General features: G+C 40.6%; 2 protein-coding genes across 2 annotated transcripts in view; one reads left to right on the forward strand and one right to left on the reverse strand.

Annotated features, from left to right (window-relative positions):
- Nucleotides 1-16,567, reverse strand: part of LOC306930227 (proteinase-activated receptor 3-like) — a 401,892-nt gene that overhangs the window by 290,696 nt on the left and 94,629 nt on the right.
- The window catches only part of dock3 (dedicator of cytokinesis 3), a gene marked incomplete at both ends in the record, with an annotated part of 242,237 nt that overhangs the window by 92,407 nt on the left and 133,263 nt on the right, over nucleotides 1-16,567 (forward strand). The window lies entirely within an intron of this gene.

The following is a 16,567-nucleotide window of genomic DNA, read 5'->3' on the forward strand; positions in this document are numbered from 1 at the left end:
TCAACGCCCCACTTGATCATACTACAGTGTCGCACAAAAACATTAAATGTAGCAGATCAACAAGCTACTTTTTCTATTTTGGCATTTGAATCCTGAAAAGTAACAGTTTGGTACATAATGAAGTTTCCACCCGATAGAGACAATATTTTATGGTGGTGTTCAGTAGGGGAAAACCTTGATCTGTAGCCTGGGGTCCACAATCATGGTCCTTGTGAGCTGTAATAACAGCCCCAAGCAATACATTCCATGATTTTATACTTTGGCTATTCAATTATTCAAATAGCAGATATACAAGCTCATAGCGCGTCACTTTGTGCCGTGCTATGAGCTTGTAGATCTGCTTGCTATTTAACCATTGTGAAGCTTTTGCAAAATCTTTGCTTCTGGGGGTCCATGGAACAAAATATGTTGAGATGGGACAGCCTGCGGCCAAATACATATCATTTTATTTTCACTGTTGACAGAGTAACTTTCACTATTAATATTAGTATTTTTCCTTGACTCAACTACTGGGGTTGAATGAGTACTTTAACTTTAATCTATAATGCTGTGTATGATCTGCTGGATGCTGACTGTTAGGAACACACGTCTGACTCACTTTACTCTCATCAACTTTAATAAGATCAAATACACATCAACACACATCATCATTGTCACACAGAAACATTATAATTCAAACTTGGTCCATATACTGTATGCCAAACACTACAGTATAAAACATGTCTAATCAGGAATAACCATATCAAACATGCTACCATTATACCAATATAAACTTATACAAACTGATCATTTATACAGCATGAGATTATAAAAGTATGTTATCAGGAATCATTTTATCTGTTTAACTATCTGTCCACTTTAGCTGTCTGTCTGTCTGTCTGTCTGTCTGTCTGTCTGTCTGTCTGTCTGTCTGTCTGTCTGTCTGTCTGTCTGTCTGTCTGTCTGTCTGTCTGTCTGTCTGTCTGAAAATATCCAAAATCACTGATGATATCCAGTCTAATTAAATAGCAATCGCTAGACATGTTACATAGCAAATTTTCAGTTCCTGACTGAAGGTTTTTAGTGGACGCTAGACGTTCTAACTGTGGTTTTCCAGAGTGACACAGATCTTCCCTGGTAACACCTTCAGAGACATGTCATCATCATAAATACCAACGTATGGAAACAGTCTCTCAGTGAAAGTGTGTGTGAAGGTGTGTAGGTGTGTGTCAGAATCAGGATCAGAGAAGGACAGCTGTCCTTCCTCCCAGTCCAGCTGGACTCTGATCCTCTGCGGTTTCTGATTCAGTGAGAGAACAGTCTCCTCCCCCCCATCATAATCTGATGTCTTCCCATCGTTACCAAGCCCTGATGAGGAGATTGCTGTGCATTCACCCTTAAATACATCTATAAACCAATATCTACACTCTGTGTCCTCCTTCCTCTGCTGAGACTCCTCACACACACCTACTGTGCAGATTGTATTGTCTCCAACCTCAACATCCCAGCTGTGATAACCTGAGTTAAAGCCCTCAGAACCCAGGACTTGCGGCCAGAAGTCAAACCTCTCTGGGTTGCCAGGAAGCTGCTGTGCCTCTTCTACACATCTCACACTGGTCAGATCATCAGACAGCATGAGAAATGGACCAGCAGTGTTGGGGTTCAGGATCACAGGAGTGTAGGAGACAATGTCCTTCATCTTGTCCCAGACTCTGAAGGTCAGGTTCTTCAGGTGTTTGGCCTCATCTATCAGCGCTCCTGAGAGCGGCGGTGGGTCCTGCAGGGTGAGCTGGACACCCTCCATCGTGGTCTTGTAGTTTTGCAGGAATGAGATGTGGTCGTCAGCTCTCAGCTGGGCCTCAGCAGCTTGGATTGCATTGGAGAGGGTTTCCATTTCTCTGCTCAGACCCTCAATTCTCTCCTTCATCTCCTGACTCTTCTGAGCCTCTTCATCCCGCAGAGCGACGATCCTTTCCACCTCTTCCTCCTGTAGGAACCGACGAAGATTCTCAAACTGTTTCTTAATCTGCGTCTCTGTTTTCTTAGCCTGAACCTTGATGTGATTTTCTGTTTTGCCGTAATAGTTTTTAACTTTATGAAAGACCTTCAGTTTCTCCTTTAAAGGCCCCAGTGATTCCCGGATCTTCTGTTTGCAGCATCCCAACGCTTTGTCCACGGGTAAGAACTTGTGTCCGGAATGTTCCTCTGAATCACGACACATGGTACACAGCAGCTGTTGGTCGTCCAGACAAAAGAACATGACCTTGAGCTTGAGCTTGAAGAGCCTGGGGTTCTGACCGTGTGCGGTGCAGAGGAACTCCGACGAGGCCATTGTGTCTGCCATTCACACACCTAATCTGGAATGAGGCTGTTACACCAGAGGAATAGTAGAAGACAAAACAACAACAATAACTTTATGAGTATCAATAGTAGTAATAGTTATACTAGTAGTATAGTATTTGTACTAGTGGTTGTAGCATTCATAGTAACAGTAATATTTGCTGCACTTCTTATAATCTGACTGGTTTTACCTCAGTAGAGATTGTAGCAGTCTGTGAGAAAAGGTAATGACATGAGCCAGGGATTCGTTGAGTATATATAATTTGGTTCTCAGCTGGATTGGCCCTGCCCCTTTTGGCGTCCCGCCTCTAGCCACAATCTTATGCAAATGTGGTTCCTGAGCTAATCAATGATTATCATCGTAGTTTCATTCTTGATTTGGTTACTTGTGAATGACTCTTCATATCCGTTCCATTGTCCTGGGTGAACAAAGGGGTGTGAGAGAGAGAGAGAGAGAGAGAGAGAGAGAGAGAGAGAGAGAGAGAGAGAGAGAGAGAGAGAGAGAGAGAGAGAGAGAGAGAGAGAGAGAGAGAGAGAGAGAGAGAGAGAGAGAGAGAGAGAGAGAGAGAGGGCAGGAAGGGCCTTAAGTTCCTTAAGAAGCATCAAAATAGACATCCCAATTAAAACCTGGCTTAAAATATTGGACTTGCATAGAACCAATTTCCCTCTATGGTTGTGAGATCTGAGGATGCATTTGCAAATCAAGATCTTGAAAAATGGGATAAACACCAAATATAGTTCAGGCCCCTTAGCTCTGAGAGAGATGAAGTATGGACCCCCTCACTACATTGTTTACAACTGTATTGCAGATTAAACGTTTTCATACATTTCATAGATAGCTTTGTTGACTATCATCAGTGTTGTTTAAATTAATGTTTTTTGTCCATTTCAGACATTTAACCACTTAAACCTTCAATACTTGTTGTGAGTTGCAAAGTGAGTGAGTGAGTGTGTTGAGTGTGTTGCAAAGTACAACAATGTGCAAACACAGCAGCAAGATATGTGAGCTGCTGTAATAGTAGAGGTTCTGTTCAATCAAAGTCACTTATCAATCAAATAGATTTTCACTCAGAAAATCACACAGCCACTCTCCTCTGGCTCACCCAGGAGAAAATAAATCAGTTAGGGGACTATTTTACAATTTACAATTTAGGCATTTAGCAGACGCTCTTAATCCAGCGTGATTTACAGTAAGCAAGGACAACACAAGTTATACATCAAATGCATAGAATTTGTAATCTATAGGATCATAGGTAAACCAATAACCTATATCATCAGTCTAACAGTAGAATACCGAAAAATGCAATAAAAAACACTTTAGGATGCCATGTCAACAATGACCTGATCTTTATGTGAATTCACTGAGAGTGTAAAAATGGGAGTTTATACTAGTGTGTTGCTCTTAGATACTCAGGACACATCACTGGGTGGTTGAACCTGCGACCTCTGTCATCTCTAGGAAGGTCGTTTCTCAAACATTTTTGTGTCAAGGTCAAGGACCCCCAAAATAAATATGTATTTGGCCAGGGACCCCCATCTCAAAAGGCTTTGTGCCAGGCCCCCATGGTTCGAGAAGAAAACATTTCCAAACATTTTTGATATTTTTCAAAAGGGATGCACTGTGAGCTTATATTAGGTCTGCTATTTTTGAATAGCCAACGTATACTGTAAATGGTTAACTGTATTAACTCAATGAGCTGAGGACCCCCTGGAACTCAATTGTGCAAAAATTAGAATTCAAGCATGCATATTCTATCTCATTAATTGTCCATCTCAAACCATTAGGTGGGCTAAAATGACTGCAAGTATGAGAACAGCATTCCTCTTGAGGCAGAAGCCACTGTGTAGTCCCACCAATTACACTCAATCATAGCATGCGTGTACACTCTCTTACGCACACGCACGCACGCACGCACGCACGCACGCACGCACGCACACACACACACACACACAGAACGCTCCATCTTGCGGCAGGGGCCCTTTTTCCTTAATTTGGGGATTTAGTATTGTGTGAGAGTAACATTTGTTATCTTGTGTCACAGCCTAAGTCCCTAAAACACCTCCATTACCCCTTACATATATGCATAGGTGTGGTTTGGGCGTTACAATGATTAAACCAATCACTGTGCCTTGAAATATAGCCTATTTATATTTGATACAGAGGCCGGGTTGTTTTGTGTCCAGTAGCTCCAACACAGCCTCACTTGTGCAAATCTAATAACTTCTTTGACTAGACAATTAAACACAATAAGCACTGTGCCTTGACACTGCTGATTATAGTAAAATTCCAATCACAGAGATTTGTGGAGAATTAAGACAGAACGAGACCTCTGAGCTGTGAATGTTGTGCAACATGACTCAATTATTTTATCAAACAGAATTTGCATTATGGGCTCCATCTTATGCCATGCTTTATCCTCAAGTAATAACATTTAATTACGCATTTAGGAGCTTCCACTATGGGTAAACGTTATCTTGCGGCCACACAACCCACTATTCATTTTGCAGACTCCTATATTTGCGGGTGGAGGTGTGTCTGTAGGTGTGTTGATGCGCTTTCCCTATATTTGCTATCTTATGCACACAGGTTTAGGACAATGGAAAGTGCCTCTTCAAACCACCCCTAAAGCGAATTCTGTTTGATAAAAGAATGCACTCCTGACTCTGAGACAGTGAGTCCTGAGTTGGAGCTGCCTCGGCTTGAGTCATGTTGCACAACATTCACAGCTCAGAGGTCTCGTTCTGTCTTAATTCTCCACAAATCTCTGTGATTGGAATTTTACTATAATCAGCAGTGTCAATTCCTTGTGCTTATTGTGTTTAATTGTCTATTCAAAGAAGTTATTAGATTTGTACGAGTGAGGCTGTGTTGGAGCTACTGGACACAAAACAACCCGGCCTCTGTATCAAATATAAATAGGCTATATTTCAAGGCAGCAACTTGTGTCGCTCTTCCATGGCCATGGGCCATAGTGTAAATCACTGGGCATAATGTAAAATGGATAATGGATCTCTTAAAGGCAATGGCAAGTGGCATGGTGATTGGTTTAATCATTGTAACGCCCAAACCACACCTATGCATAATGTAAGGGGTAATGGAGGTGTTTTAGGGACATAGGGCTCCAGTTTTGTCTCATCTTTCTAAAGCCACTATTTGGGGTTTTAGGAGTGGGGAAAGGGTGTTCCCCCACTAAAGTTGGTATTTTGGTTACCTGTCTAAATCCCTTAAACACCTCCGTTACCCGTATTATGCATATAATAGGTGTGGTTTGGGCGTTGCAAGAATTAAACCACATTGAACCAATCACCAGTCGCCTGTTAGTGCTATATTGCTTCATAGCCGCTGCCGCTGTCCCCCCCCCCCTCCCCCCTCGTGCCGTTCTTTTTTTTTCTCCACACGCACAGAGCCAAGAACACTCGTCTTTTCATTGAATCACAACTCGCTCAAATCTTGCTCATTTTTAAAAATTCAAAGTTCTATGTAAACTACGAAATTAGGGCTTTTCATTTGGTATATGCGTGTAGGCCGTCTCTACGGAGCGCTATGAAGCGAAAAGGAAAGTTTGGTCAATAAACCCCATTTGCTGCTGGGGTGATCATGAACTGAAAGAGCAAATGGAAATGGAATCGCGCACAAATAACTTATTTGACTATACAATTATATAAACACAATGGACACAAGGAAGTGGCAGGCACTCGACTTCTGCTGATTATAGGAAAATTACAAAGAGATAGGAGAATAAGGAGAGATGAGGCAGCCTGTCTGTGCCTGCAGGCATCTCCATTGAGGCGTGTGCGGCGTGCCTACCGAACTCATTTGGCACGGTTTACGGGTGCTTTTAAACTCCGCTATCGACTTCCCAAATGTATGTGACCAAAATAGCAATTTAGGGGAAAGCGTGCCAACACGCCCATGACCACACCTCTAGGCACAAATACCGCTGTCGGCAAAAAAGATAGCGGGTGACGCGGGACGAAAATACCATTGAGGGACAGAGAAAGCTCCTATATTCGTAATGTTTGGGCAGCGGCTGAATTGCGGGCCGCGCTGCAGGTAAAGGCTGCGACAAAATTGGAGCCCATAGGCTGTGGCACAAGATAACACATTTTACGGGGCCACACCTCTCACACAATACTAAATGCCCAAATTAAGGAAAAAGGGCCCCTGCCGAAAGATGGAGCCCTATGGGTGGTTTGAAGAGGCACTTTCCATTGTCCTAAACCTGTGTGCATAAGATAGCAAATATAGGGAAAGCGCATCAACACGCCTACAGACACACCTCCACCCGCAAATATAGGCGTCGGCAAAATGAATAGTGGGTTGTGTGGCCGCAAGATAACGTTTACGCATAGTGGAAGCTCCTAAATGCGTAATTCACGGAAAATGTTTATTACTTGAGGATAAAGCATCGCATAAGATGGAGCCCAGAGTATATATCTGCATTGCATTATTGCTACTTTTACTTACACACACACACACACACACACACACACACACACACACACACACACACACACACACACACACACACACACACACACACACAAAATGCTGTGTTCAAGTTCAGGATACTTCGGAAAAAAGCAATTCTCCTGATGCTGCCTTCCGCCATGGCATGGAAAGGAGTATAAATGTCTCCCTATGGTGCGCCTCACTAGCCAACACAATAGAGGAGGTTGAATGAACTGAAACCAGTGCTCCCCAAAACAACAGGTTTGGAGATCTGTTGGGAATTGATTACATGAAACAGTCACCCATGCGACCAGTCTCAATGTTTGTAAACAAATAATTGGTCTATACGGGACTTGTACTTGTAACAGAGTACATCTATTGCAGTATTGCTACTTTTACTTAAGTAAAAAATGTGTGTAGGCTACTTTTTCCACCACTGCACACACATACAAACGCACGCACGCACGCACGCACGTACATACGCACGCACGCACGCACGCACACATGCACGCACGCACGCACGCACGCACGCACGCACGCACGCACGCACGCACGCACGCATGTAAGACACAATAAATGCACAATGTAAATAACGTGGGTTTCCGCTATGCAGCATCTTACAGCCCTCTCAGATAATGAGAGTGAATATAGGCTATTACAGCCTATAGCAGCACCAGGCCTGGATGTGAGCCCACATCATTAGCTGACTCTACTCCCATTGTTATTACTGGTGGTGTGACTCGCAGACATTAGCCAGAATCCATCTAAAGACTATAGGAAATGTTGTCTTTTGCCGATAATGAGTGTGAATGGGCTCCATTAGTCACGGCTGGAGAGGTCTTCCCTATCGATCAAGAAGAGACGCAGAGGGTAGATATAGGAGTGTCTCTCTCCCCCCAGGGGAGCCCTGTGCCGTGTGCCCTGTGCCACTGTGTGTGTGCGTGCGTGCGTGCCTGCGTGCGTGCGTGCGTGCCTGCGTGCCTGCGTGCGTGCGTGCCTGCCTGCCTGTGTGCCTGCGTGCCTGCGTGCCTGATAGCTGCATAACATCAGAAATTATCCCAGGCAGGATGTCCGTGTTCTGTTCTGTTCGATGACGCCTAGATTCCGCCAGCCTTTTAAAATGGGCCAGAAACAGGAACTGGACTCCTGTGTTTCCTTCTTCCGATTGGCTATACGGCCGATCACGTGACACACACGTCGACACAGTTCAAGGCATGTTGGGTTACAACAAGTGCATGATGGGAAACCGATTTATATATTTCCATTCCATCCTTATTCCAACAACTTAGAGAAAACTATTTCACAAAGAAGTCAGAAATCTCTCTCTCACGTCTCTCTCTCACGTCCTCTCTCTCTCTCTCTCTCTCTCTCTCTCTCTCTCTCTCTCTCTCTCTCTCTCTCTCTCTCTCTCTCATATATCTCTCTCTCTCTCTCTCTCACTCACTCACTCACTCTCATTCCCCCTCTGGTCAGAATGTAACTGAGATCACAGCTACAGATCGATGTTGGACCATCACTCTCTCTCCCACTGTGCGTACATGTATACAACCCACTGGGTTGATGCACAGTATAGAGGTGTGCATTTGCATGATGAGTACTGGTGTTTGTCAATGTATGTGCACGTCTACCTGCTTTGTATGTTCACTTTTTTTGTGTGTGTGTGCTTGTGTCCTTGTGAATCCATCATTAGCAGCAGAAGAGCACCTGCAGAGGTTTAAATGCAGGGCGGTGTGTTTGTTATAACAAACCCAGTGAACCCAGAACACTTACTGTACTTACTGTAGTGCAAAACATCAGCAGTACTTTTCATTTTGCTGAGCTGAGTGAATGGGATACACAGAGGTATAAGTGATAACGTGCAGATTATGGGAATTATATCGTTATGGAATACATCCTTGGCGCTAATGCACACTGAAACGGGTACAAACACGGAACGCATAGAAAGAAGTTCACCAGGCACTGCATGCCTACACATAAAATGTACAGTATCTCTCTCTGACTCTCCCGCTGTTGCCCGCAATTCGAACCTGTGTTAGCCACATTGTTGCTGATACGTCATCAGCCAGCACCACTCTGTCCATGCCTCTCACTTTTTAAATAAAATAGCGCCAGTTCGAAACTTGAGAGTAAAAACCTACGGTTAAAAGTCAACGATTCAGTAGTCCACTGTCAGATTCAGTAGTACAAAACTGATGGCTGTGTGGGGTGAGTTTAGTGAATGATAACTTGATGGGACTGGGGGGACACTGGGGAGGCACTGGTCAGACAGAGTTGGGACAGACAGAGTTGGGACAGAGTTAAAAAATAATAATAATAACGTTTATTTTGTTTGTGTTTTTTGGCGCACCTCCCCCCATGGCGCCCTAGTCGGCTGCATGCTCGGCCTGTAGGAGCAGCCTGACCCTCATAGGGCCTGACCCTCATAGAAAATGAAGCTGAAACCATGGAAATACGTTTTCAAACTATGGAAACAGCACACTGAACACACAAGGCAGCTTGTTGCATCGCCAGCTATATGAAGCCTGTGGAATTGTAGCATTTAAGCCCCGCACTTAAGCCCTATTAATTAAAAAATGTGACAAGCTATGACCTTGTGATTTGATATGTAATGACATGCCATGCCAAACATAGGGTGAAAGTGGTTGAAAAAACCGATGCCAGGACAAGATGTCCAGAGCCTTGCTGGATGGGTTGAAGCAGAATGTGCACTGTGCTAGATCTGTTGTGACAGGAATACACTGAAATTGTCAGCAAAACCCATGTGAGTGAGAATTACACAGATACATACTGATATTGTAATATTTGGCATACATACAGTATATGGTCCATACTATATGTGATATATAAGTAGTTAGATAGGGGAGTGGGACCATATTCTTTTGTTCTATATATCTTTTGTTCTATTGTGTGTAATTATTAGACATAATGGACATAATTTCTATAGATTTCTATACATGCTTTGTGTGCTGTTGTCTATAGTATGTACAATAGATTCTATTCATCCTCATGTATAGACAAGACTCTTTAGAAAAAGGGGCTTCCTTTTGTGTGTATTTGTGTGCTTATTGTACACTGTTTGTGCATGTGTTTATGGTGTACACTTTCTGTTAATGTGTGACCCTCTCCTGCAGAGAGTGGGATGCTAGAACCGTCTCATGCCTTTTTGTCTCTATTGACAAAAGGCCCTCATTAGGATGTCATTGAATTGTAATGTCTGTCTGGCTGAGTGAGTGAGTGAGTGAGTGATCCTATGGAAAGAGGGTCTTTTCTTTTGTGTTATTATTGTGTACACTTTCTGTTAAAGTGTAACCATGGCATGCCTTTTTTGGCTCTATTGACAAAAGCAACTCATTTGGACTTGTGCTTTCTGTTAATGTGTGACCCTCTCCTGCAGAGAGTGGGATGCTAGAACCGTCTCATGCCTTTTTGTCTCTATTGACAAAAGTCACTCATTAGGACATAATTGAATTGTAATGTCTGTCTGGCTGAGTGAGTGTGTGCGTTAGTGAGTGATCCTTTGGAAAGAGGGATTTATTTTGTGTTATTATTGTGTACACTTTCTGTTAAAGTGTAACCATGTCATGCCTTTTTGTCTCTATTGACAAAAGCCACTCATTTGGACTCATTGGACTTGTGACGACTCAAAGCCATTGAATTGTAATGTCTGTCTGGCTGAGTGAGTGAGTGAGTGTGCGTGCGTGCGTGCATTAATTGCATGGACTGTTCCCCATGGATTCAGTCTGTCTGTCTGTGTGTGAGAGATGTAAAGGAGCCATAAGCCTTTGGAAGTAGGGTCTTTCTTTTGTGTTATTAGCAATAATAGCCAAGTACAGGTTTTTGTGATCACTTTCTGTTACACTTTAACAGTCCCGTTCCTTTTTGTCTCTATTGACAAAAAAGCCACTCATTTGGACTTGTGACAACTCAAAGCCATTGGAGTGGTTGTAATGGATAGGTCTGGCTGAGTGTGCGTGCTTGCGTGCGTGCATTATTGTAAGGACAGTTCCCCACTTTAGGGGCTCAGTCTGTCTGCCTGTGTCTCACTCGTAAAAACTTTGGGTACAGTGAGTGTGTGTGTGTGTGTGTGTGTGGGTGTGTGGGTGTGTGGGTGTGTGGGTGTGTGTGTGTGTGTGTGTGTGTGTGTGTGTGTGTGTGTGTGTGTGTGTGTGTGTGTGTGTGTGAGATGTAAAGGCCAATCTATAGAAAAAGGGGGCTTTCATTGTAATTCATGAACAAAAGCCTTTTGTTATGGATAGGTGACTGCTAGAACTAATGGACTAATTACTTAATTAGATCTCTCTCTGTGAGCATGTGTTGCGTGCGTGCATGCATGTTTTAGGGTGGTTGGTTTATCCAATAACTTTAGAAATATAATATATATAATATAATATTATATATTGAATCCATGATTGGGCAACAGTGTTAAAACGGTGTTCACCCATAACTCTGAGACATCCTGTGACATAAGAGCTGTAACTAGTACTAAAAGTAAAACATTTCGTAAAATACATGCCGGTATAGGGCATGCATGTTTAAAAGTATAATTGACATGATTATGGGCATGTCTTTTAGACCACTAGATTTTAGTTAAACAGAACTGTCAAACATTCATGTTTTGACAGACTGCAAATAATTACAGTAACTGATGGTCTGCTAACATTTACACATTTTAACCAAATACATGCGTACATGCGTACATACATTTACACATTTTAACCAAATACATGCGTACATGCGTACATACATTTACACATTTTAACCAAATACATGCGTACATGCGTACGTACATACATACGTGCATACGTACATACATACATGCATACATACACGTGTATGCTATTATTATGCTTTTTGCTTGATTTTATATGACTGGACATGACTATATTCTATACCAAGCACCAACATGATGTTTCTTACATTTATTCAGTACATAAGTCTAACCATTAATCACTGATACCATTTTTTCTTGTGTTTTAAAGTTACTAACGTATGTAGAAGTATGAAGAAAATGTGTTAGACACACTTTTAAAAATTATACGAAAGTATCAGATCTACAATCTCCCAATGCATCACAATTCACTGCCATTGTTTTATAGAATGCAATGGCAAATTATATTGAATACACACAAATTATATTGAATATATTGAATACGCTGTATTCTACAGCAATAAGCATGAGCAGAGACCTCTAGTTCTCTAGTTTCTCAGCGACTTGCAAGAGTCACCGAGTCAAGTTTTTAAAACTGTAGTGTTTATGATAAGTTTATGATATAAATATATATATTGTTAATCATTCATGGGTCCTACAAGGGTTTTGCTACAGAGGATCTGAGCATTTCATCGGTGTAATACCGGTTAACACCACTACATCCCCATGCACTGGGGTTACACCCCCCTATGGGTTGTAAGGATCTTGGATCATTTAATTTTTGGGTCTAGAGTATGGGTTATGTGGTTCACAGTCCGCTAAAATCATGGAGAGCAGGCAAACAAATGGAATCTTAATGAAGCTAGGTTTTATGATTATAGGGGGATAATGATCAGGCATGTTGGGGGTAGCCAGTATGGGGATCATGAGTTATGTTTTGCTAGTAAATGTAGCATGTTTATAATTGTATCGACTATTCTCTAGACTAGTATTTTAGACTTTTTAGACTAATTCAGGTTTTCATTGCTCAATGCTATTGGTGATATGGTAACCAAATGCCCCACTGTATAGGGACCTGACTGTATAGAAGTATATAGTATAGTCTGGCTATTTATATGGCTTTCTATGGGGATGGTTTACTGTCTAACTGATTTTCTATCACTATGTCTACAACCTAGGTCTATTATCGACAGGTGGTGGACAAATGGAACCCATTAGATCTCTAACTCTTCTATCTATTTGGCTGCCTTGTGCGTGTGCGGAACCACAAAGGGTGTAATACCATTTTTTTTTACTGCACATAGGCAGTGAATTTAAGTATTGTATGGAGCAATTCCGCTTATCACCAGTGTTTCACCACTACAAATCTGATGTGATTCTAGCCCCTAATGCATTTTTTTTTAAACCCCCGGAGGCCACCAGAGGGTGTTGAGTGGGTAAGGTGGCCTAGTGTCAGTATAGTGGTTAACCAAAACCCTTATTATAACCTTTATTATATCTCTAACTCTTGAGAGTTTGTAAAATGCCAAGCCAAATACAAATGCAACAATTACACAGCATACAGAATAGTATGAGAACCATAGGTGTTTACGATTTTTTGTAAGTAGTAGCGGTCAGAATCTATGATATTACAAGGAGTCTAATATTTTTTCTGCTATTATTTGGTATCCTTCAGACATGATGAGGCTCTTACATGTAACATATCTGTCCTCTCTAATTATATTACAATATGGTTATGTTATGCTCATAGGGAACAGTGGTTCAAGCAGTAATTATTGTCTTCAGACATTGTATGATCAGGTTATTAACCAAACATTACAGGTAGTACATCATAACCCCATATGGTCTAGTGGTTCGACTCTCGGTGTGGGAAATATAAGTATATGTTTTCAATTATGGTGAAAGTTAATGATATCCACCTAGTGGGCAATTTCTAATGATGTTGATCAACCAGTCATGCAAACGATTTCAGTACCATAGATAGCAATATGTCCCATATTGTTAGGACTGTAGGACATCTTATGTAGACACAGAACTCTATAGTGCATATGTATTGGTTAATCATACAGATATTCCACTGATGGATTGATGGTAGGTTACTAGTTAGCATATGTTTCATGTTGATAATCTTTTTATGATTGTGATTTTACGGGAATTCATATGGTAAAATGCCTAAAATTGTATTCTATGATATCTATCTTCAGCAGCACATACACAAAAAATGATACAAAAGCAAACAACAACCATACAACAGCAGAAAAACCTGACAAAAATGTACACAAACGTAAACAAAACACACCAGACAAAACAATACATGACAAACAAAAACATGAACCATAAAAGACATTGACAATACATGACAAACAAAAACATGAACCATAAAAGACATTGACAAGATACAACAAACAAAAAATACGAAACAAAATAAATAAACTACACAGCAGACAAAGCACAACACCACAAAAAAAAACTGGACAAAACACAACAAAACAAAAACAAAACACACATTAAACAAACATCATGACACAAAAACAAAACAACAATTATACAACAGCAGAAAAACAAGACAAAAATGACACAAAAGCAAACAACAACCATACAACAGCAGAAAAAACAAGACAAAAATTACACAAAAGTAAACAAAACAAGTAAAATGACAACAATACGATACAAAATCAAAAAAAGCTACACACCAGACAAAACAATACATGACAAACAAAAACGCGAACCATAAAAGACATTGACAAGACACAACAAACAAAAAAAAATACTTGACAAAACACAACACGACAACAAAAAATAACTTGACATTGAAGTATATGACTAAACGTGTAGCTAGATGGAATAGGTGGATGTACACAGACATGACCCCGCTACTCATACATTTCCAGATCATGCGGTCATAGTGTCACCAACAGGTGGTTTTTGCTAAAACCCATTTTATTTTGGGACCAAAATAGTTCAAATCATCAGCTGCCCTCCACGACTGAGAAGAAAGGGTCTATAATGTAGCACATTATAGTGCTATCACGAGACCCACAACATGGCATGGTTTTGTTTTTTATCTAGTATCTAGTCTAGTTTCCATCTATATAGTTGTATCCAGTAGACAAGATCTTGCTCAATATTACAAATTATTTACAATTTTTATTTTTATTTGTAATGATAAGACGTTTTTAGGGGGAAAACGTGTATTTCCTACACATGCAGCCCATACTTCACCAGTTCCCCACCTGGTGGGTAGATAATTATAGAACCAACAACATCCCAACAGTATTCTAACAGTATCCTACAGCTGATATCAGACAATGGTCTATAGTCTGTATCAGAGATACAGGACCCTGATCATGGTATAGTGTTACCATGAGACCCACAACCTGACAGGGCCTATTTTTATGACAGGGGTCTAGTTCCATCTATACAGTTGTATCTAGTAAACAAATTAACCTTTGGGGCATATCCATCACTTTACAGACCATTACATTTATTACTAAATCACTTTATTTGATCTTTTGCTGATAAACATACACCCTTGAAAAAACATGAGAAACCATGGTTTACCTATCCCCTATCATCTCACTAAATTTGGGGACTAGGGACATTGTATGGAAAAAGCATACATCTATGGCATGAAATCTGATGTGGAACATCGTATCTTAACATCTTAGCCAAAATAATAGGCTTACTATGATTAGGAAGACCAAATCGTCATAATAGTTCTCAATCATGGCTGAGGGTAGTAGGTAAAACAGGGGTCGCTAGATCATTTGTTCACCCAAAGTTGCTGTGAAACTTACAATATGCAATAAATATATATATATATATGTCAGGGCCTCAGTAAAATATAGTGTAAGGGAAAGGGATGCGATGGGCTAAATAAATAGGCATTTTCGGTAGATATTCGGTAAGATATTGTATTCATTGTTAAAAAACATGTATAATATAGATAGAAGTGGTAACTACTACAGTGGTAACTACCACTATTTGTGACTTTTTGACAGCATGATATTTGACTTGGGTACTCTCTGTCACAACTGGGAGGGCAATACAATTCAATTATCAATTCAATTATTTACAGATTTTTGGTGTCTCTGCATCTTTACACAAAAATATTATGGAATATGGTGTTAGGCGTGATGAATTCTATCATATATCATGATCATATTCTAATTCTATTTCAAAAGAGTCAACAAGTTGGCACATTCAACTTGAAAATACTATATTCAAGTTGTTTATGTTTGGGCAAGGGTCAGATTTTCAAACAAAATTACAAACCATCACTGGGGATACAGTCATGTGGACACAGTCACTGTATATATGTTTACATACATAAACTATGTTGTTCATGGTGTACATACAAATATTATACATTGAGTCACTAATATGACTCAATATGATACCCCTTCTGACTAGACCCAATCATGCACTAACAAAATGACAACAAAATATACACATTTTTATGATTACATATTTTTATTATGATGGCATATTTAGGAAATATTCACCGTAGTCACTGTAGATGGTACACAATATCAGACCAATATATGTCTCAATACAGTACATACAATATACAATGTGTTACAATGTAATAATATGAGGGCAGAAAAACTGTATGCAATTGATATATCTTAGATTTTTGCGTGTATATAGGGTAAATCCTTCAACTCATTTAGGTGTGATTCACAGATTTTATGGATTTTTGACACTGGTACTACAACTCCGTGAGTTTCCAGTACCCGCACGAGTCCAGGTAGAAATTCATCATTCCATAGCTTGTTCGTTAAATCTTTAAAATGATTGTAGAAGTAATATCTAGGTGTAACACCCAAGCACGTGTGTTCGGTTTGGCTAGAATGGTTTATTTGGCAGCCGTTGCAACCTTCTCTCATCTGTTCAGTTATAGCATTTTGGAGTAGTTTAACAACACGTATTCTGATAATGTCTAAAAGTTTTGTACTGATCAACCCATCAGTATGGTCAAGGGGTAAATTCACTATGGATGGTGGTGGTGAAGGTATTGCAGTTGAAGTGTCATCATTGACATCAATGTTATGGGATTCAGGTGAATGTATGGGTGATGGCCATACAGAGTGTGAGTCGCGTGTATCATAGGAAAACATAGGTGATGATGGAGGTGAGCTACAGGG

This window comes from Electrona antarctica (genome assembly GCF_951216825.1).
Source record: "Electrona antarctica genome assembly, chromosome: 9".
Lineage (NCBI taxonomy): Eukaryota > Metazoa > Chordata > Actinopteri > Myctophiformes > Myctophidae > Electrona > Electrona antarctica.